Genomic DNA, 22,957 nt, shown 5'->3' with positions numbered 1-22,957 from the left:
CACGCCGCTTGGCCTGCCACACCTCCGGACATTAACTCCCGGGACTTCCACCTGTGGCGCCGTCTCGAGGAGCTCGTGCAAGGCGCTGCAACTGAGAATGTATGGCTGTTCATCTGTATACAATGAGATGAATGGAGCCTGCAACATCAAGAGAGGGCTAAGGCGTCGAGTACGACATTGTCTTGGTTTGTATGGAAATCATTTTGAACATGTTCTGTGGTAAATGTACAGTGATTTGAATAAACAAGAATTCTTCATTGGAAAACACGACCTCTTTTGCAAATTAAATTTGCATTTGCAGGTGCTTGACTATATACAAAGGAATTGAAAGTACTTTTCAGGAATTTAGCTTCACCAGGAAACGGACAAATAAAAGCGATAAGGTCTGTGTCTACTTAGAGTCAGAAGATTAAAGGTCACAAACTTGACTTTTATTTGTCCGTTTCCTGGTGTGGCTAAATTCCTGAAAAGTACTTTCAATTCCATTGTATATAGTGAAGCACTTGAAAATGCAAATTTAATTTGCGAATCCGGTCGTGGTCTCTAATAAAGATTTCTAACAGTCGCAGCGGTCTTGCTTATTCAAATCATGGAATGTTTTGGCTGTGGTTGGCCTGTATATAAAGTAGTGCGTAAATGTAGAGTCTTAGTTGGATTTCGGCTCCCTTCTTGTCATTGCTTTCTGAGAAGAATTAATTTTGCGTTGCACATGTAATCTCTACTCTATGGCATAGCTCTAAAATAAAGCAATTTTAGGAAAAGCTTTAAATAAAATTTTGCGGTTATTTTTATGCAGACATTTCACCCACGAAGTATATAAGTATGTACAGTTACTTTTGAATGACCCTGCATAACTGTGGGGTTAGATAGGTCTAGTACATAAATCGTATGTAAGCTAAGAGCACTCTGAAAGCAGAACTACAAGGGGTACGCATTCCTTTGTAATATTACATACATACTGCACGCTGTACGACCACAACCAGACAATATTATCGTAGCGTATAGCGCTGTTTCCAGGCAGCTTTCTCAGACACTCGAGTAATAGAATTACACTGCTCTGGACTTTGCTAGAACCCTTAGGATGCGCTCCGACAAATGTACTTAACCCCCCTACCACTACTTATTTTCAAGCAGACGCTTCGTCTCTGAGCATTGACCTTGTTGTCGTATGGATATATCGAGGAAAACCATTTCTTTGAGGGAGGCAAGGTGAGGCTATTCCGTCCCTGAAGTAACTTCTGCTACCAACACCATGTTCCACTGCGTGTTTATTTCTCGTAAATAAACTCCATGAAAAGTTTCCTTCTCATCCTTCCCCAATCTGAGCTTCAACTCGGTATCTAATGATATAGGCGTCGACGGAATGTTAAACCGTGATCTTCCACCCTTAAAGCTGTGACAGAAGCAATGGAAATTCACCGGACTGGCGCAAAACCCACACAGTCAGAACAACAACACTAATTGGCCAATATGTCTATTGTTTAAAAATTTGTTGGAATTCGCAAAAACGGCGACTTCCCCACGAACGCCGTTAGGGTGTAGAGAGCAGGTTGGCGTGCCGCGCAACGTGGAGCCGGGGGTGTTCAGCTTTAGCATTTCTCCACTGTTTTTTTTTTTTCTGTAGTGACCGTTGTAATTATTAGGAATCGTAAAGTTATTTTTGAAGGACGGGAAGTTACAATAAAATGGCCGTCATCTTTCCGATTAAGATACCTCACAGTCAGAGTACAAAGCCGTCTTGGTGAAACAGTCAGGATGAGTGTTCTAGGGTTCAGAAACTACCTTGTGACGTGTTCTTATTAAACTCACTCTTCCTTAATAATGTGGTTGTCGGTGGTGACCAGTGTGTATCGAAAACGTGGTTACACTAATAACAGGCCAAAGTTCAAATCCACCCACATTGTAAACATGTCAAACATTACACGCCTATTATTCTTTGCCAAGTGGTCTCTGCGGGCTTAAGTAGCTCACTCCTTATACACATACGGGAAATACTCTTCTATTCACAGCTGAAAAAGAGCAGTTCTTTACTCACGAATGTGGAGTTGTTCCGACAACGCTGGCTGGAAGACGATCTCACTGTTGCTGCTTCCCACTCTTACCTGAAATAGAAAAGGCAGCGGTGAGACGACAGAGTAAAGAAAGCGTTAATGTGTGGTCACTTGCGGAAAACGTTACTCTTGTCTCTGTAGTTACAGTGCCTTAAGTAGCTGTACGTTTACGCCTATATGAAGGGCTCGACTGTTATTTGGGACTGACATGTAGAGTGGAGTGAAACAAGTAATTGATGAGAAATGTTCATAAAAGGTAGATATCAACGATGGAGGATAGAATGTTTGTGGTTTAGCGTACAGGACTGTAACTAACGAAGAATGTAATACTCTATCAGCTATTACCGAATCCAGCACAACTCTGAGTGTCTCAATAGGAGATTTTGAGTCTTTACTCGTCTTGAAAATTACTGCGCGTTCAAAGTCATGGAGACACAACTCTGACGGTTGCTAGAGAGCAGTTTATCATTTACCAACTGCATTTGGTGCTGCCACGACAGTAGCCATGCGTCACATAAGCTTTAAGGGAGAAACAAATAAAAAAGCTAGCCATCAGGTACGTAGATAGCCAGTTTGCTGATAAGACAGAAATGTACACTCCTGGAAATGGAAAAAAGAACACATTGACACCGGTGTGTCAGACCCACCATACTTGCTCCGGACACTGCGAGAGGGCTGTACAAGCAATGATCACACGCACGGCACAGCGGACACACCAGGAACCGCGGTGTTGGCCGTCGAATGGCGCGTTTGCTGCGCAGCATTTGTGCACCGCCGCCGTCAGTGTCAGCCAGTTTGCCGTGGCATACGGAGCTCCATCGCAGTCTTTAACACTGGTAGCATGCCGCGACAGCGTGGACGTGAACCGTAAGTGCAGTTGACGGACTTTGAGCGAGGGCGTATAGTGGGCATGCGGGAGGCCGGGTGGACATACAGCCGAATTGCTCAACACGTGGGGCGTGAGGTCTCCACAGTACATCGATGTTGTCGCCACTGGTCGGCGGAAGGTGCACGTGCCCATCGACCTGGGACCGCAGCGACGCACGGATGCACGCCAAGATCGTAGGATCCTACGCAGTGCCGTAGGGGACCGCACCGCCACTTCCCAGCAAATTAGGGACACTGTTGCTCCTGGGGTATCGGCGAGGACCATTCGCAACCGTCTCCATGAAGCTGGGCTACGGTCCCGCACACCGTTAGGCCGTCTTCCGCTCACGCCCCAACATCGTGCAGCCCGCCTCCAGTGGTGTCGCGACAGGCGTGAATGGAGGGACGAATGGAGACGTGTCGTCTTCAGCGATGAGAGTCGCTTCTGCCTTGGTGCCAATGATGGTCGTATGCGTGTTTGGCGCCGTGCAGGTGAGCGCCACAATCAGGACTGCATACGACCGAGGCACACAGGGCCAACACCCGGCATCATGGTGTGGGGAGCGATCTCCTACACTGGCCGTACACCACTGGTGATCGTCGAGGGGACACTGAATAGTGCACGGTACATCCAAACCGTCATCGAACCCATCGTTCTACCATTCCTAGACCGGCAAGGGAACTTGCTGTTCCAACAGGACAATGCACGTCCGCATGTATCCCGTGCCACCCAACGTGCTCTAGAAGGTGTAAGTCAACTACCCTGGCCAGCAAGATCTCCGGATCTGTCCCCCATTGAGCATGTTTGGGACTGGATGAAGCGTCGTCTCACGCGGTCTGCACGTCCAGCACGAACGCTGGTCCAACTGAGGCGCCAGGTGGAAATGGCATGGCAAGCCGTTCCACAGGACTACATCCAGCATCTCTACGATCGTCTCCATGGGAGAATAGCAGCCTGCATTGCTGCGAAAGGTGGATATACACTGTACTAGTGCCGACATTGTGCATGCTCTGTTGCCTGTGTCTATGTGCCTGTGGTTCTGTCAGTGTGATCATGTGATGTATCTGACCCCAGGAATGTGTCAATAAAGTTTCCCCTTCCTGGGACAATGAATTCACGGTGTTCTTATATCAATTTCCAGGAGTGTATTTAAATGAGCGCGAAAATCCTGTGAGTGCAACGAAGTTACAAAACGTATACACGTGTCGCATCCCAACAGTCCGCTAATATATAGTCTCTATGTCTTGTAACAGGGCCGGCCGCGGTGGCCGTGCGGTTCAAGGCGCTACAGTCCGGAACCGCGGGACTGCTACGGTCGCAGGTTCGAATCCTGCCTCGGGCACGGATGTGTGTGGTGTCCTTAGGTTAGTTAGGTTTAAGTAGTTCTAAGTTTTAGGGGACTGATGACTTTAAAAGTTAAGTCCCATAGTGCTCAGAGCCATTTGAGCCATCTTGTAACAGTTTGAAAGCGCACTTACTGTTACCTAAGAAAAAAAATGGTTCAAATGGCTCTGAGTACTATGGGACTCAACTGCTGAGGTCATTAGTCCCCTATAACTTAGAACTAGTTAAACCTAACTAACCTAAGGACATCACAAACATCCATGCCCGAGACAGGATTCGAACCTGCGACCGTAGCGGTCTTGCGGTTCCAGACTGCAGCGCCTTTAACCGCACGGCCACTTCGGCCGGCTACCTAAGAAAAGTTTTGGTCCTCATATACTGGCGGAAGAAGCTGCTATCGAACTCTGACAGGCTATTGATGATGAGGAGGGAGTGTGTCCTTTATTGGAGTTTTCAGTATTTGTTGTCATTGGTGGAAATAGACGTTTTGACTGGTGTTTGCTTTATTGCTTGCTACTGGTGGATACAGGCGAACTGGAAACGGACGGTAGTTACTGTTTACGTGCCAGTACTCTGTGCAGCAGTGACCGCTGTGGCCTCCCGTGCGCTAGCGTGCTGTCGTTCAGTAGCGCTGTTACTGCTCACAGCCAAGACGCCGGAAGTCGGTGCTCGTTCTCTCTATTCACGCTGGCAGGTCGCTTGGCTAAACTTCCGGCAGAGTGGACGCGGGAATAGCATGTGCATACTGAGGAGTTGCAGTGTTAGTCTATCATTTGTCACGGTCGTCGCCGATCATATGGTGATGTGGAATACTGACTGTGTTCCCCTCGTTTTGACTCTGCAGGTAGTGGCGTGCTTAGTTTACAGGTGAACAGTACGTCCAACATTCATTCTAGGGTACTACCATGCCCTGCTGACGAATAAGTACTCCTGTTGAACAAATGCAGCCACTTCAACTGTGTCGCATTATGGGCCTGCGGGAAACTGGATAGACGTATCGACAGATTGCTGCACATGTTGGCCACAGTTTATCGGTGAAGTGTCGCCGGGTTCAGCAGTGGTCTGCGGAACATTCTCCCTCACGCCCGTAGGCGAGGTTGCGGGCGTGCACGTAGTACAGGCGCACATCAGGATCGACGCACTGCGGGAGCACCAGTGGCCGTCTGAACGTCATCCAGGGAAGAAATCTGGGCAAACGCGGTGTACAACTGCCCTCCCCAGCAAGATCGCCAGATTTCTCACGAGTTGAATTCGTATGAGACACGGTGTGGTGGAAACTTACTCCTTCTCCAGAGCCTGCAAGGGTCATAACCGAATTTTAACAATCTGTGGTAGGTGCTTCGGACAATCTGTCTCTGCACCACACTGCAGACACGACCATCCTCGAAGAAGTGACAAAACGATCAGCCACTACAGAGGCGCAGAGTGACGAAAGGGGAGAGCAACGTCGCACAGCAGAAATCCACACCTTAGTTTCGCTCAGTTGTACTAAAGAAGCTCAACACGAGAATCTGCTACGTTAGATTTGTTGTGGAAGTAAGTCATTCAGCTTCAAAGTTAAGACAATGCCCAAGATAACCAGTGGGTGTAAACTTCTGTGTTGGAAATGACGTCTGTCCAGATCACAAACCAGACAATTTTACTTCTCTCGATACAGCCCACACCAACACTACGAAGATGATGTCCACTACAGAATTGCCACAGATACTATTTGTGGTTTGACGGAATAGTGGTAACTACCGGAATATGATAATAATGATTTTAACAACGCATTTTATTGCCTGGTTCCTTTCATGGACAGGTACAAGTCAAATTTGATTTCACAAGTGATGGCCAATCAAACAAACGCCTCTAAAAGCAAAGTAAAAAAAAAAATAAACAAAAAACCTGAGTGTCACCGCCACTTTTAAACTGCTTGAACTTTAAAACACACTCAAAACTAATCCAGTTTCAGGCGTTGATTTTCCGCGGACTTAGTGCAACTGAAATTATTTAAAACACAGCAGTCGCACGATTGGAGAGACAATTAGCGTTTCCATAATTATAATAGTTCTTGTTTTGTCTTTTAGGGTTTTATAGGAAAAGCTACTAAATTCTATATCGCGCGTGCAAACCTCCTAACTTAGATTGGTTCTAGCTATGTCACATACAACTGTAGGACATCCGTTTTCCTAATTACGAAGGTAACACAGGCAGTGTATCTACATAGAGATTTCCAAATCTTAACTAAAATACATCGAGGTTCACGCTGAAGTCGCAAAATAATCCCTAACACAAAATCGCAAAGTCAGCATTTCCTTGGTATTTGCTTTGACCTTCGAATCCACTAATACACCAGCGCAGAGGCAATATTTCCTTAGTGTGTGCTTTCTCCACTTTCAGATTCAAATAAAGACTTCACGTCATAACGTCCCTTATCCTCAATAACAAAATGGGAAGTCTCCATCCGACCGAGATACAGATGGTTTACAAACGGGTGGCGCTCAACCAAAACTTTGTTCAGTGACTCTTTTGGCATAAAATCACCAACCCTAAACTACAATATACCGTAGCTACTAGACCTGCCTCAGAAAAAATTCTAAATTCCCACATAAATCAATCACTTGACGCTTTTCGCCCCACAAGGCGAGATCAAAATAATAGCAGATTGGCGTAAATATCATAAAACAAGCCGATGACAATATCAGGGAATTTTCGTAAACGATTGTAGCGTTTGTTTCAAATACTCCGAACATAACCCCACATCGGACTGATCTTAGTCCGGCTACCAACCAACAACGACTTACTGAATTTCTAATGAGACAAACCAAAAACCATTTACGATGAACAAACGTGGCAAGCTAATTCTCCCTTTGAACAATAGTTGGTTTTTCTTTGTGGCTATCGTTGGAGTCTTGCGGTGGCCAGCTGCGCCGTAGATATTACCTTTGTCGCAGGCCGCTACTCTGCAGTCGTTGGTGCGTAGTAAACTCCCTGACGTTGACCGGATTCTGCTGCTCACATATTTTCAGTCGACAGTCTCTACAAAATTTTACAAAATTGCATGTAAAACCTCTTTCCAAACAACTCCTTACAATCTCGTTTCTTTTCATAACGGCAAATTTTGATAATAAGATGAGGCGACACCTACTAGTAATGCCGATGTAACACAAGACAAATTTTAGCGTATTACAGGGACCATTCGGCATTTTTACGATCGTCTGCATGCGTGAATACATGCCTGTGTTGCCGCCAGAAGGGGTTACACTGTATAACGATGCGACTGTTTGGATAGCCTTTACTGTGACACGTGTGTTTCATTTGGTCTGAGATTGTTATGATATAAGCTAGCCGGCCACTGTGGCCGAGCGGTTCTAGGCGCTTCAGTCCGGAACCGCGCTGCTGCTACGGTCGCAGGTTCGAATCCTGTCTCGGGCATGGATGTGTGTGATGTCCTTAGGTTAGTTAGGTTTAAGTAGTTCTAAGTCTAGGGGACTGATGACCTCAGATGTTAAGTCCCATAGTACTTAGAGCCATTTGAACCATTTGATATCATGATACAATAATGAACCACCTGTCACAAACCTGTTCATAAAATGATCTTGTCGTTGACGATGTTGAAATTTTCACCCAGCAGTGTATATAAGGGAAAGGAAGACAACAGAAGACGAGTGGATAGCTTTGAGAGCTAAAATAGTAAAGGCAGCAGAGAATCAAATAGACAAAAACATAAAGCCCCGTTAAAATCCATGAATATCATACAAATTACTGAATGAAATTGACGAAAGTAAAAATATAAAAGTACTATCAATGAATAAGGTTTACGTAAATGCAGACTTCTAAAAAATGAGGCTGAGCGGAAATGCAATATGGATTACAGGAGAAATGCAAACATGTAGTCTATGGGAAAGATAAATGCCACCTACAAGAAAATTATAGTAACGTTTTGAGACAGCTGTACGGATATCAAGAGCTGAGATGGAAAGCCAATACCAAAAAAAGACGGGAAGGCAGAAATGTAGTACAAGGTAAACGAACTTGAAGGCAATATTGTACAAATGAAGGAAGAAGTAGAAGAAAACTTCACGGAAGGTACGATACTACAAGAAGAAATTGTCAGAGGACTGAAGGACCTAATTCGAAACAGGCACTCAGAATTATTGACACCCTTGGAAGAACATACCATGATAAAACTATTCCACCTGCTACACAAGCTATATTAGAGAGGTGACGTAACCTCAAACTTCAAGAAGAATGTCACAATTACGATTCCAAAACAGGAACGTAAGATTACAGAATCGTTACTTACTAAGAAATACTTGCAAAATGCTACAGCAAAATAGTTACGAGTGAATGTAAAGACTGGTACCTGTCACGGTAGAAGAGAGCGCTCATACGCTACTTCCTGGACTCGGGTAGGCGCGCTGGCCCCGGATCGAATCCGCCTCGTGGATTAACGACGAAGGCAGGTATGCTGGCCAGCCTGGATGTGGTTTTTAGGCGGTTTTCCACATCCCGCTAGGTGAATACCGGGCTGGTTCCCACGTTCTGACTCAGTTATACGACTCACAGTCACCTGAACACGTCCGCACTATTTCAGGGCTTACAGTTGATGCAGACAGCTGAGGTACACTACTTACGTCCCAGGGGGTTCAGGGTGGCGGCAGGAAGGGAATCTGGCCAACCTCTGCAACTAACACTGCCAAATCCGTAATAACAAGGCCGACCCCGCGTTGGCGCGGGACACGGCCCATAGAAAGAAGGAAGCTGACCTAAAGGAAATCCGCAGACATGCAGGAACATGCGACACAATAAAGACCCAAGCACGTGGAACAAAGGCAAACCTATGCTTATAATATTTGCAGTTTTAAAGAAAGCTTAAACCAATGTTGACAGAAAACACTCTGAGACATTCTGAGGGTAGAAGAGGTAAAATACAGGAAGCGAAAAGTTATCTACACTGAAGAACCAAAGAAACTGGTACACCTTCGTAATATGCTGTAGGGCCCCCGCGAGCACGCAGAAGTGCCGCAATACAACGTGGCATGCACTCAACTAATGTCTGAAGTAGTGCTGGAGGGAACTGACACCATGAATCTTGCAGGGCTGTCCATAAATCCGTAAGAGTACGAGGGGTGGAGATCTCTTCTGAACAGCACGTTGCAAGGCATACGAAATGCTCAATAACGTTCATGTCTGGGGAGGTTGGTGGTCAGCGGAAGTGTTTAAACTCAGAAGAGTGTTCCTGGAGCCACTCTGTAGCAACTCTGGATTTACTGGGTGTCGCATTTTCCTGCAGGAATTGCTCAAGTCCGTCGGAATGCACAGTTGATATGAATGGATGCAGGTACTCAGACAGGATGCTTGCGTACGTGTCACCTGTCTTATCTAGACGTATCAGGGGTCCCGCATCACTCCAACTGCACATGCCCCACAGAATTACAGAGCCTCCACCAGCTTGAACAGTCCCCTGATGACATGCAGGGTTCATGGATTCATGAGGTTGTCTCCGTACCTGTACACGTCCATCCGCTCGATACAATTTGAAACGAGACTCGTCAGACCAGGCAACATGTCTTTGTCAGGCCAATGTCGGTGTTGACGGGCCCTGGCGAGGCGTAAAGCTTTGTGTCGTGCAGTCATTGAGGGTACATGAGTGGGCCTTCGTCTTCGAAAGCCGATATCGCTGATGTTTCTGACACTTCTGAAGGGCCCAGTATTGAAATCTGCAGCAATTTGCGGAAGGGTTGCACTTCTGTCACGTTGAACGATTCTCTTCAGTCGTCGTTGGTCCCGTTCATGCAGGATCTTTTTCCGGCCGCAGCGATGTAGGAGATTTGATGTTTTACCGAATTCCTGATATTCACGGTACACTCGTGAAATGACCGTACGGCGAAATCCCCACATCATCGTTACCTCGCAGATGCTGTGTTACATCACTCGTACGCCGACTACAACACCACGTTCAAACTGACTTAAATCTTGGTAACCTGTCATTGCAACATCAGTAACCGATCTAACAACTGTGCCAGACACTTGTCTTATACAGGCGTTGCAGACCGCAGCACCGTGTTCTGGCTTTATAAAGTCTCTGTATTTGAATACGCATTCATAGCAGTTTCTTTTGCGCTTCAGTGTACAACTTGCGCAAAAATCAGACTGCAGTTACAGGAGCCAAAATACATAGAAGGCGAGTATTACTTTAAGAAGAAATAGCACGAAATTGTGACCTGTCCCTGATTTTATTGAATCTGTACATTGAGGAAGCAGTAAAGGAAACCATGTAGAAATTTAGAAAGTGAGTTAACGTTGAGGGATATGAAAGAAAAATCTTGCAATCTGCAGATGACATTCCTGCAAGAGACAGCAAAGGACTTGGAAGATCAGTTAAACGGAATTGAAAGTGTTTTGAAAATAGATTGTTAGATGAACATCACCAAAAGTAAAGTATAGGTAATAGTATGAACTGTTATATTTGTAAGTCGATCTTCATTGATTAGCCATATACAGGGTTATTACAAATGATTGAAGCGATTTCACAGCTCTACAATAACTTTATTATTTGAGATATTTTCACAATGCTTTGCACACACATACAAAAACTCAAAAAGTTTTTTTAGGCATTCACAAATGTTCGATATGTACCCCTTTAGTGATTCGGCAGACATCAAGCCGATAATCAAGTTCCTCCCACACTCGGCGCAGCATGTCCCCATCAATGAGTTCGAAAGCATCGTTGATGCGAGCTCACAGTTCTGGCAAGTTTCTTGGTAGAGGAGGTTTAAACACTGAATCTTTCGCATAAGCCCACAGAAAGAAATCGCATGGGGTTAAGTCGGGAGAGCGTGGAGGCCATGACATGAATTGCTGATCGTGAACTCCACCACGACCGATCCATCGGTTTTCCAATCTCCTGTTTAAGAAATGCCGAACATCATGATGGAAGTGCGGTGGAGCACCATCCTGTTGAAAGATGAAGTCAGCGCTGTCGGTCTCCAGTTGTGGCATGACCCAATTTTCCAGCATGTCCAGATACACGTGTCCTGTAACGTTTTTTCCGCAGAAGATAAAGGGGCCGTAAACTTTAAACCGTGAGATTGCACAAAACACGTTAACTTTTGGTGAATTGCGAATTTGCTACACGAATGCGTGAGGATTCTCTACCGCCCAGATTCGCACATTGTGTCTGTTCACTTCACCATTAAGAAAAAATGTTGCTTCAGCACTGAAAACAAGTTTCGCACTGAACGCATCCTCTTCCATGAGCTGTTGCAACCGCGCCGAAAATTCAAAGCGTTTGACTTTGTCATCGGGTGTCAGGGCTTGTAGCAATTGTAAACGGTAAGGCTTCAGCTTTAGCCTTTTCCGTAAGATTTTCCAAACCGTCGGCTGTGGTACGTTTAGCTCCCTGTTTGCTTTATTCGTCGACTTCCGCGGGCTACGCGTGAAACTTGCCCGCACGCGTTCGACCGTTTCTTCGCTTACTGCAGGCCGACCCGTTGATTTCCCCTTACAGAGGCATCCAGAAGCTTTAAACTGCGCACACCATCGCCGAATGGAGTTAGCAGTTGGTGGATCTTTGTTGAACTTCGTCCTGAAGTGTCGTTGCACTGTTATGGCTGACTGATGTGAGTGCATTTCAAGCACGACATACGCTTTCTCGGCTCCTGTCGGCAGTTTGTCTCACTGCGCTCTCGAGCGCTCTGGCGGCAGAAACCTGAAGTGCGGCTTCAGCCGAACAAAACTTTATGAGTTTTTCTACGTATCTGTAGTGTGTCGTGACCATATGTCAATGAATGGAGCTACAGTGAATTTATGAAATCGCTTCAATCATTTGTAATAGCCCTGTACTATGACACATGTTAAATGATAGTTTGTCAAGCTCAGAAAGAGAAAAACCAAGTTTCTTGCGTCTACTCGCCCTCTCTTCGTACAACTGCGTATGGAGCACGGAAAGTTCTTTGGAAATAGGCCAAACCTCTTAGCGTTTGTGAAGGTGACAGAAGAATGAAGTCAACCGTCCGCGTTTGTCTGCCACGCAGGAGACTGCACGGCGGCGCTACTTAGGGAAGGCGGAGGCGGGGAGGTCGGCGTCAGCAGTGTGAGCCCAGCCCGGCCCGGCCCTGGAATGCGCGCTACGCAGGCGACTCACGCTGCTTCCTCTACTGGCGGTCACCGCTTCCACCCGCGCCCGGTTCAGCGGCCGATACACTGCCAAGTCACCAATCACTATGCCGCCGAAATACACGAGAACAATCTGGATTTACGAGAGCATTCACGCAGATTGGCTGTACTTCGCTATCACACTCTGGCCATCTTCAAATGAACACCATAGAACTAAGAAGTTCGTGCGTTGAAACCATTAAAGCACTTGAACTAGAACAAGAGGCCAGGCTCTGGTGTAGTTTATGTTTCGTTTTGTACTTAGTTGGCTGAGGCATTGTCTTCATCACGAATCTCCCGCGCAGCCAATATTCACAGTGCCTGCAAAACTGCGCGACTGTGTATCTACTACGTATCTATTATGCAAGCTACTCTACAGTACATCATCGTCACCACCACCACCACCACCACCACCACCACCAATCTGACATTCACAGCTACTTGGTTCTAACAGCTTCCATTAGCGCTATATCTCCAATCCGCGATGTTTTTTCCCGAGTTGACAGTGTAACGTTAACAATAACCACTGTCACAGACCATTCTTAGTTTATAATTTTGGGTTTTGTTTCTTTAACATATTGAAAACTAAGCGTATCACGGATTGGATAAAAGAGGTAGTTGTATATTACTAAAATAATGAGTAATACTCATCTTGCATGTTCATTAACATGACTACAATGGGGGTCGTAATCTCTTCACTGCAGCCTACCACTATGTGGATCTTTGGAATGTGGAACACAATGATGACATTCTAAATAAATTCACGAACACACGTATTTCAAATTTGACTGAAGTTTAATGAAGAACTAAGTGCTTTACCAAACCGTGTGAACTGAAACTACAGCGAAAAGTCTCAAATACGCTGCCTACGTGCACTTTCGTGACTTGTGGTTTGGCGGATGGAGCCACCGACCTATATTTTTAGTAATCAGTGCCAGTATAAAAAAAATTGGTTCAAATTGCTCTGAGCACTAGGGGACGTAACTTCTGAGGTCATCAGTCCCCTAGAACTTAGAACTACTTAAACCTAACTAACCTAAGGACATCACACACATCCATGCCCGAGGCAGGATTCGAACCTGCGACCGCAGCGGTCGCGCGGCTCCAGACTGTAGCGCCTAGAACCGCTCGGCCACTTCGGCCGGCTCAGTGCCAGTATACTTATTGTTAACACTACGCTTTTACTAAAGTTATAATCACTGACATTAAATACAAAACTATCAGGTGGCACCATAGCGTATACAATAAAGTGGAAAAACAGGCTTATACTCAACAAATGAAAAGTGTAACATTTTGGTTTCAAATTTACAGCATGAATATCTTTAGCTACATGGAGTAATGAAATCTTAATTTAACAAATACACCGCGAGAAGTGCATTCTTGAACATAAGTACAGATGCTAGCCAAGCCTCAAGGTTTCGCTGACGTATTTGATCGCGAACGACACTCGGGAAATGTCCTCAATACGTCGTAAGCGTCAATCGTGGTCAGAGCAGTGTTCTGTATCCTTGTGAGAGCATTGTGTCGAAGATAACCGAGTTCGAACTTGGACTAATTGCTGCTGTTCGTATGGTGGGTGCTCCCGTAACCAACGGAGCCCAAGTTTTCCGTGTTTTAAGAGGCATGTTTCTTTTTTTTTGACTCATCATTTTCCTAAGTGGTTTGATGTGGCACCATGTCGAAGATTTCTACCGCATACAGGGAAAGTGGAAATCACCCTCGGCTAAGTCACAAAGTGGATGAAAGTGTGTGACTGTTACGGACGGTCATTGAAGAGCGCTGCAGCGAAAAATACGAGGACGACAGCTGCAAAAGACACTGCACAACTAAATGTCACACTGCCGACCGCTATCTACACAAAAGAGCACGAAGATATCTCCATAAGCAGAGAATTGCAAGCTGAGTGCAATTCTAAAACCACTCATCAGCGATGTAAATGCCCGCAAGAGGAAAACATGGTGCCGAATCCATGAAACCTGGACTACGAGCCAATCTAAGAGTTTCATTTGGTCGGATCTGTGGTGTTTCACACTGTTTGCTATTTCTGGCCGATTTTACGCCCCAAGATTTCAACATGGCGAAAATCCGGTGAGGGTGTGGGCAGCCATATCGTAGTATTCAACGAGTCCCATCGGTACTTTGCAGGGTCGCACTACTGCCAAGGGTTATGTGACCGTTTTTGCTGATCGGGTCCATCCCACGGTACTACTGTGACGCACGTTGGCCCCCTGTTCAGGCAGCTCGCATCGCCTACGACTGGTTTTGTGACCGCGAGGACGAGTTGGCGCGCCTCACGTGTATCAGTATTACTGAGCCTTTGTGGCCTACTTTGGAGAGAAGGATACGTGATCGCCGTCCACCTCCGTCACCGTTACCTGAACTTGCCACTATTTTGCAGGAAGAATGGTATAAGATTCCACTGAAAAACTCCGAGATCGCCGAAAGTTCTTTTAAATGCCAACCCGTTTGCTACTCCGTATTAGGAATGGTAATGCGTGGTGTTTTTGGTGTTTCCATATTTTTCCATCCCTTGTACTTACGTCTGTAAATTTTTACTAATTTTTCTGGAGTAGTAAACGACTCATTATCTTAACGTGGTGTGTGTGCAGGTCGGTAAGTTCCTGGCAGATTAAAACTGTGTGCCGGACCGAGACTCGAATATCCTTTCTTTCAGGAGTGCTAGTTCTGCAAGGAGAGCTTCTGTAAAGTTTGGAAGGTACGAGACGAGGTACTGGCAGATCTGCGCAGATCTCGATAACGCGTTGCAGTAGTGCTCTGCCTATGCTAAAGTTGCAAATTTCTGTATCTACACAGAGACACTCGTGAGGTGCAATGAGTTGTCCGTTAGTTGCAAATTATTTTCGAAACAACTTGGTTTCTTTTCTGCTTTTGAAAAATCATGTCCAATTAAAAATTGTAAGAGGAAGGTAGGTGAAAAATGGCGCTGCAATAATAAAATAATGACTTCAAAAGAAATTACATTATAATTTCTCTTCACGTAAATAAAAGTTTCCGTTACATTTCCTCCTTCTCAGATCAGTTAACATTACACTATCATCTTAATTCAAAAATGTGTGTGAAATCTTATGGGACTTAACTGGTAAGGTCATCAGTCCCTAAGCTTACACACTACTTAACCTAAATTATCCTAAGGACAAACACTCACGCCCATACCCGAGGGAGGACTCGAACCTCCGCCGGGACCAGCTGCACAATCGCTGAATGCAGCGCCCCAGACCGCTCGGCTAATCCCGCGCGGCATCTTAATTAAACACATCGATACATTGAGACTTTACATTTGAAACATAACATTACAACTGCTTTCCCACTTTAACACAGCTAAACACTATCTGCTACTTCACCTACACGCACACCAAAGTTGATAGCCTAACCCTGCGATACAGCTTACAACATCGCTGCTCGCTCACAAGTAACAGCTCGAGAACAAAGATATGACATTATTGTTCAATCGATTAATACTCAAATGACACCTATCACGTGTTAGCACAAGTGTTACAATCGTGAATCGTGTCCCTGCTCCTTGTCAGTGTCTTCCACACGTTTTTATCCTCGCCGAGTCTGCAGACAATCCCTTCGTTCCTCATCTTCGTTCAGCTAATTTACAAAACTCTTCTATAGCAACACACCTCAAATATCTAGGCTCTATGCTCAAAACGAACATTTCCGGAAATTTCTTCCTCGAGTTACGGCCAATGTTTGATGCTTGTCGACTTATTCTCGACAGGAATGCCGCCTTTGCCTTTGCTAGCCTGCTTTTTGTGTCTTTGCTTCGCCGATCACGTGCTACATTGCTTCCAAGATAGCAGAAATCCCTCATTCCGTCTACTTCGTGGTCACTAATTTCTATGTTAAGCTTATCGGTGATCTCATTTATACGCATCTCGTAACCTGCGACTTTCTTCAGTTTACTCCACATTCATGTTGTGTTGTTGTTGTTGTTGTGGTCTTCAGTCCACAGACTGGTTTGATGTAGCTCTCCATGCTATTCTATCCTGTCCAAGCTCCTTCATCTCCCAGTACCTACTGCAACCTACATCCCTCTGAATCTGTTTAGTGTATTCATCTCTTGGTCTCCCTCTACGATTTTTACCCTCCGCGCGGTCCACCAACACTAAATTGGTGATCCCTTGATGCCTCAGAATATGGCCTACCAACCGATCCCTTCTCCTAGTCAAGATGTGCCACAAATTTCTCTTCTCCCCAATTCTATTCAATACCTCCTCATTAGTTATGTGATCTACCCATCTAGTCTTCAGCATTCTTCTGTAGCACCATATTTCGAAAGCTTCTATTCTCTTTTTGTCTAAACTATTCATTGTCCACATTTCACTTCCACACATGGCTACACTCCATACAGATACTTTCAGAAACGACTTTCTAACACTTAAATCTATACTCGAGGTTAACAAATTTCTCTTCTTCAGAAACGCTTTCCTTGCCATTGTCAGTCTACATTTTATATCCTCTTTACTTGCTCCCCAAATAGCAAAACTAATTTACTATTTAAGCGTCTCATTTCCTAATCTAATTCCCTCAGCATCTCCCGATTTAATTCGACTACATTCCCTTATCCTCCTTTTGCTTTTGTTGATGTTCATCTTATATCCTCCTTTCAAGACGCTGTCCATTCCCTTCAGCTGCTCTTCCAGGTCCTTTGTTGTTTCTGACAGAATTACAATGCCATTGGCGAACCTCAAGGTTTTTATTTCTTCTCCATGGATTTTAATTCCTACTCCGAATTTTTCTTTTGTTTCCTTTACTGCTTGCTCAATATACAGATTGAATAACATCGGGGATAGGCTACAACCCTGTCTCACTCCCTTCCCAACCATGTCTTCCCTTTCATGCCCCTCGACTCTTATAACTGCCATCTGGTTTCTGTACAAATTGTAAATAGCCTTTCGCTCCCTGTATTTTACCCCTGCCACCTTTAGAATTTGAAAGAGAGTATTCCAGTCAACATTGTCAAAAGCTTTCTCTAAGTCTACTAATGCTAGAAACGTAGGTTTCCTTTCCTTAATCTATTTTCTAATATAAGTCGTAGGGTCAGTATTGCCTCACGCCTTCCAACATTTCTACGGAATCCAAACTGATCTTCCCCGAGGTCGGCTCCTACTAGCTTTTCCATTCGTCTGTAAAGAATTTGTGTTATTATTTTGCAGCCGTGGCTTATTAAACTGATAGTTCGGTAATTTTCACATCTGTCAACACCTGCTTTCTTTGGGATTGGAATTAGTATATTCTTCTTCAAATCTGAGGGTATTTCGTCTGTCTGGTAGAGTTTTGTCAGGGCTGGCTCTCCCAAGGCTATCAGTAGTTCTAATGGAATGTTGTCTACTCCCGGGGCCTTGTTTCGACTTAGGTCTTTCAGTGCTCTGTCAAACTCTTCACGCAGTATCATATCTCCCATTCCAACTTCATCTACATCCTCTTCCATTTCCATAATATTGTCCTCAAGAAAAAAAAATCGTCCTTGTATAGATCCTCTATATACTCCTTCCACTTTTCTGCTTTCCCTTCTTTGCTTAGAACTGGGTTTCCATCTGAGCTCTTGATATTCATGCAAGTGGTTCTCTTTTCTCCAAAGGTCACTTTAATTGTCCTGTAGGCAGTATCTATCTTAACCCTAGTGATATAAGCCTCTATATCCTTACATTTGTCTTCTAGCCATCCCTGCTTAGCCATTTTGCACTTCCTGTCGATCTCATTTTTGATACGTTTGTATTTCTTTCTGCCTACTTTCATTTACTGCATTTTTGTATTTTCTCCTTTCATCAATTAAATTCAATCTCTCTTCTGTTACCCAAGGATTTCTACTAGCCCTCGCCTTTTTACCTACTTGATCCTCTGCTGCCTTCACTATTTCATCTCTGAAAGCTACCCATTCTTCTTCTACTGTATTTCTTTGCCCCATTCTTGTCAATCGTTCCCTAATGCTCTCCCGGAAGCTCTCTACAACCTCTGGTTCTGTCAGTTTATCTAGATCCCATCTTGTTAAATTCCCACCTTTTTGCAGTTTCTTCAGTTTTAATCTTCAGGTCATAGCCAATAGATTGTGGTCAGAGTCCACATCTGCTCCTGGAAATGTCTTACAATTTAAAACCTGGTTCCTAAATCTCTGTCTTACCATTATATAATCTATCTGAAACCTTCCAGTATCACCAGGCTTCTTCCATGTGTACAGCCTTCTTTTATGATTCTTGAACCAAGTGTTAGCTATGATTAAGTTATGCTCTGTGTAAAATTCTATCAGGCGGCTTCCTCTTTCATTTCTTAGCCCCAATCCATATTCACCTACTACGTTTCCTTCTCTTCCTTTTCCTACTATCGAATTGCAGGTACCCATGATTATTAAATTTTCGTCTCCCTTCACTATCTGAATAACTTCTTTTATCTCATCATACATTTCAACAATCTCTTCCTCATCTGCGGAGCTAGTTGGCATATAAAGGTGTACTATTGTGGTACGCGTGGGCTTCGTATCTATCTTTTGGCCCCAATAATGCGTTCACTATGCTGTTTGTAGTAGCTTACCCGCACTCCTATTTTTTTATTCATTATTAAACCTACTCCTGCATTACTCCTATATGATTTTGTATTTATAACCCTGTATTCACCTGACCAACAGTCTTGTTCCTCCAGCCACCGATCTTCACTAATTCGCACTATATCTAACTTTGACCTATCCATTTCCCTTTTTAAATTTTCTAACCTACTTGCTCGATTAAGGGATCTGACATTCCACGCTCCGACCCGTAGAAAGCGAGTTTTCTTTCTCTTGATAACAACGTTCTCCTGAGTAGTCTCCGCCCGGAAATCCGAACGGGGGATTATTTTGCCTCCGGAATATTTTACCCAAGAGGACGCCATCATCATTTAAACATACAGTAAAGCTGCATGCCCTCGGGAAAAATTACGGCTGTAGTTTCCCCTTGCTTTCAGCCGTTCGCAGTACCAGCACAGCAAGGCCGTTTTGGCTAGTGTTACAAGGTCACATCAGCCAATCATCCAGACTGTTGCCCCTGCAACTACTGAAAAGGCTGCTGCCCCTCTTCAGGAACCACACGTTTGTCTGGCCTCTCAACAGATACCCCTCCGCTGTGGTTGCACCTACGGTACGGCCATCTGTATCGCTGAGGCACGCAAGCCTCCCCACCAACGGCAAGGCCCATGGTTCTTGGGGGGGAAGTCCACATTCATATCATTCACTTATCATTCATCGCAATCAGCAGTTCCTGTAATTCTTTTCAGTTTACTGAGAACAGCAAAGTCGTCAGGGTATGTTATTATCGATGTTCTTTCACTCTAAATTTTAATCCCATTCTTGAAATATTATTTTATTTCCGTCGTTGCTTCTTCGATGTACAGATTTAAAAGTAGGGCCGAAAGAGAGAACATTCCTGTCTTCCACCTTTTTTCATTAGAGCACTTCGTTCAAAGTCTTTCCCTTTTCCGTGTACCCTAAACTTATTTTGCTGAGTAATTCTATCCTCTACTATTTTACATTGTCGAACTCTTTTTGTATGTAGACAAATCATATGACGTGTGTCTTGACGGCCGGCCGCGGTGGTCTAGCGGTTCGAGGCGCTCAGTCCGGAACCGCGCGGCCGCTACGGTCGCAGGTTCGAATCCTGCCTCGGGTATGGATGTGTGTGATGTCCTTAGGTTAGTTATGTTTAAGTAGTTTTAAGTTCTAGGGGACTGATGACCACAGATGTTAAGTCCCATAGTGCTCAGAGCCATTTGACCCATTTGTGTCTTGACGTTGTTAAAAATCTTGCTCCACCACCCAGCACAATGTCAGACTGCCTCGCTGGTGCCTTTACTTTTCCTAAAGCGAAGATGATGGTCATCCAACAGATACTCAGTTTTCTTTAGCATTCTTCTGTATGTAATTCTTGTTAGCAAAATTGGATGCATGAACCGCTAAGCTGATTGTGCGGTAGTCTCGCACTTGGCTGCCCTCGATATCTTCGGGATTGTGTTTATGATGTTTTCCCGAAAGTCTGATGGTACGTCTCGAGTCTCAACTTGAGTAGTCACTTATTTGTCTCTTCCCACAACGATTTTAGCACTTCCTAAGGAATGTTATATATAATCTCTGTCTTATTTGACCGCAAGTCTTCCAGACGTCGGTTAAATTCTGGCTCTAATACTGGATCCCCTGCGTTTTCTTATCGAAAACCATTTCTGCTCTATTACGTCATCACCCATATCCGCCATCCCTCTCGTAGAGACCATCAGTGTGCTCTTTCCAACTTCTCAGCACTTAACAGTGCAGTTCCCAATGCATCTCAATGTTGAGGCCTTTGCTTTTAATTTCACCGAAAATTGTTTTGACTTCGCTGTATGCTGAATCAGTCTTTCCGACGACCGTTTATTTTGCGATTTCTTCACATTTTTCTGCAGCCATTTCGCCTCAGATTCCCCGCATTTCCACTTTATTTGATTCTAAGTAACTTACATCGCTGTTTTCCTGTCTTTCCATACACATTTTTGTATTTTCTTCTTCTGTCGGTCAGTTGGAGTATTTCTCCTGTTACCCATGGTTTCTTCGTAGTCACCTTCCGTGTACCTTCGTTTGTCTGTCAAAATTCTATGATTGTATTTTTCAGTGATGTGCATTCCTCTTCAACTGAACTGCCCACTTTGGTATTCATTATCGCAGTATTAATTGCTTTGCAGAAATTCGAAAGCATCTCAACATTCTTCCGTAATCCACTTCTTTCCTCATTGATTCTTCCTAACGATTCTTTTAAATTATGTCTACTCATCGTCCTTACTAATTACTGATAATGTCAGCTTCTGGTACACTTTACATGACTTCGGAATCTCTTTTCGAAGTACACCACTTCCCCTCGTGATTTCTGAACCGTGTAGTCGCTGTCACTACCTGATATTTATTGCAGAACTGAGTGTTTCTCTATTCTCGTTCGTACTACTGAATCCTTAAATTCTACCGTAATTATACCTTCTCTTACTTGCACTACTACAACTTTCCAGTCATCTACGATTATTAGACTTTCATCTCCTTTTATACACTGAAATAAACGTTCGCTCTCTTAATATATTTGTCCTAGCTCTTCGTCTTCTGCCTGTGAATTCGATATGTATCCCTGAACTACTTGTAGGTTTTGGTTTGCTGTCGATTCTGATGAGAACAACCCTGTCTCCGAACTATTTACAGCGACTCACTCTCTGCCCTACTTTCGTAGTTACAACGAATACTTCCCCCGTTGTAACATTTTCTGCTCCTGTTGATATTATCCTGTATTCATTCGACCATTTCACACTATTTCTAGACTGTGCCTTACCGTTTTCCTTTTCATATTTTCCTTATTTTCTTACCACGTTGAAACGGTTCAAATGGCTCTGAGCACTATGGGACTCAACATCTATGGTCATCAGTCGCCTAGAACTTATAACTAATTAAACCTAACTAACCTAAGGACATCACACACATCCATGCCCGAGGCAGGATTCGAACCTGCGACTGTACGGGTCGCGCGGTTCCAGACTGTAGCGCCTTTAACCGCTTGGCCACCACGGCCGGCTGTATATTTTACTATATGTATGAAAGTACTTTTGATCTCACAAGGAGACGGCACGACCGTGGGGTCGGGGATTTGTCCGAAATTTTGCGTGGTGAAAGAGGACCTCTAACACCTCACGTGGTTAAAATATTAGGATGCACTACCCGAAAAATCCCGGGAAAAATCGATCCAAAGTTTCTTAGGTGCCTTATGAGTATAAAATGTTAGTCCATTGCCGAGCCGCCGTCTGGCGTAGATGTTTAGGCCTCGGAGTATTACGCCAGAGGTCTCGGGTTCGATTCCTCCTGTGGCACTTTTTTTCATCTCTTTCATTTTCTTTTGTTATTCCACCAATTATTCAGAAAGTTTTGCAAAATCTACATTATCTTTAACAAATTAGTTACATTGTGGAATAAAAATTATTTTCTTTTTGTCCAACAACTCAATTCATGGCGGTGGGTTTTCCATTTTTAATTGTAAATTATATGAGGGAAGACATCGGGTCTTTAATCAGAATAACAAAGTCAATTGGGAAACATTTAGTTTTTATACATATAATAATTATAAACAAGAACCGCAGTGGTAATTATCGTAAAAACAAAAAAGCTATAATTTTTGCTACATCTTGCGCAACATATGAAGGCGGATATTTTTCAATCACAGGGCGTTTGCAATAAATCTGTACAAAAACATCCCCCATTAACATTTACGAAAATGTTTTGAGTTTCTGATGATTTTGAGGCAAACCAGGAATATTGAATCATGTCTCGGAATATTGGTGACGATAATTGACGATGAATTATAGAATGAATTTTTGTACAATCTTCCAGGGAATTAATTTCACGAGTCTACTATAACAATGCGTTGCAATTTTGCAAGCAACAGAAGAAAAAAAGTGCCGCAGGAGGAATCGAACGCAAGACCACTGGCGTAAGGGTCCGAGCCCTAACCATGTAGGCCAGAAGGCGGGTCGACAATGGACTAATATTTTATACTCA

At 44.2% G+C, this 22,957-nt stretch overlaps 1 protein-coding gene across 1 annotated transcript in view; it reads left to right on the top strand.

The window, feature by feature from the left end:
• LOC126100711 (glucose dehydrogenase [FAD, quinone]-like) overlaps positions 1–22,957 on the top strand; it is a 55,818-nt gene that overhangs the window by 29,575 nt on the left and 3,286 nt on the right. The gene's annotated exons all lie outside the window — the stretch shown is intronic.

Source organism: Schistocerca cancellata, chromosome 9, assembly GCF_023864275.1.
Source record: "Schistocerca cancellata isolate TAMUIC-IGC-003103 chromosome 9, iqSchCanc2.1, whole genome shotgun sequence".
Taxonomy (NCBI): domain Eukaryota; kingdom Metazoa; phylum Arthropoda; class Insecta; order Orthoptera; family Acrididae; genus Schistocerca; species Schistocerca cancellata.
This window is presented reverse-complemented; position numbering and strand designations above follow the sequence as displayed.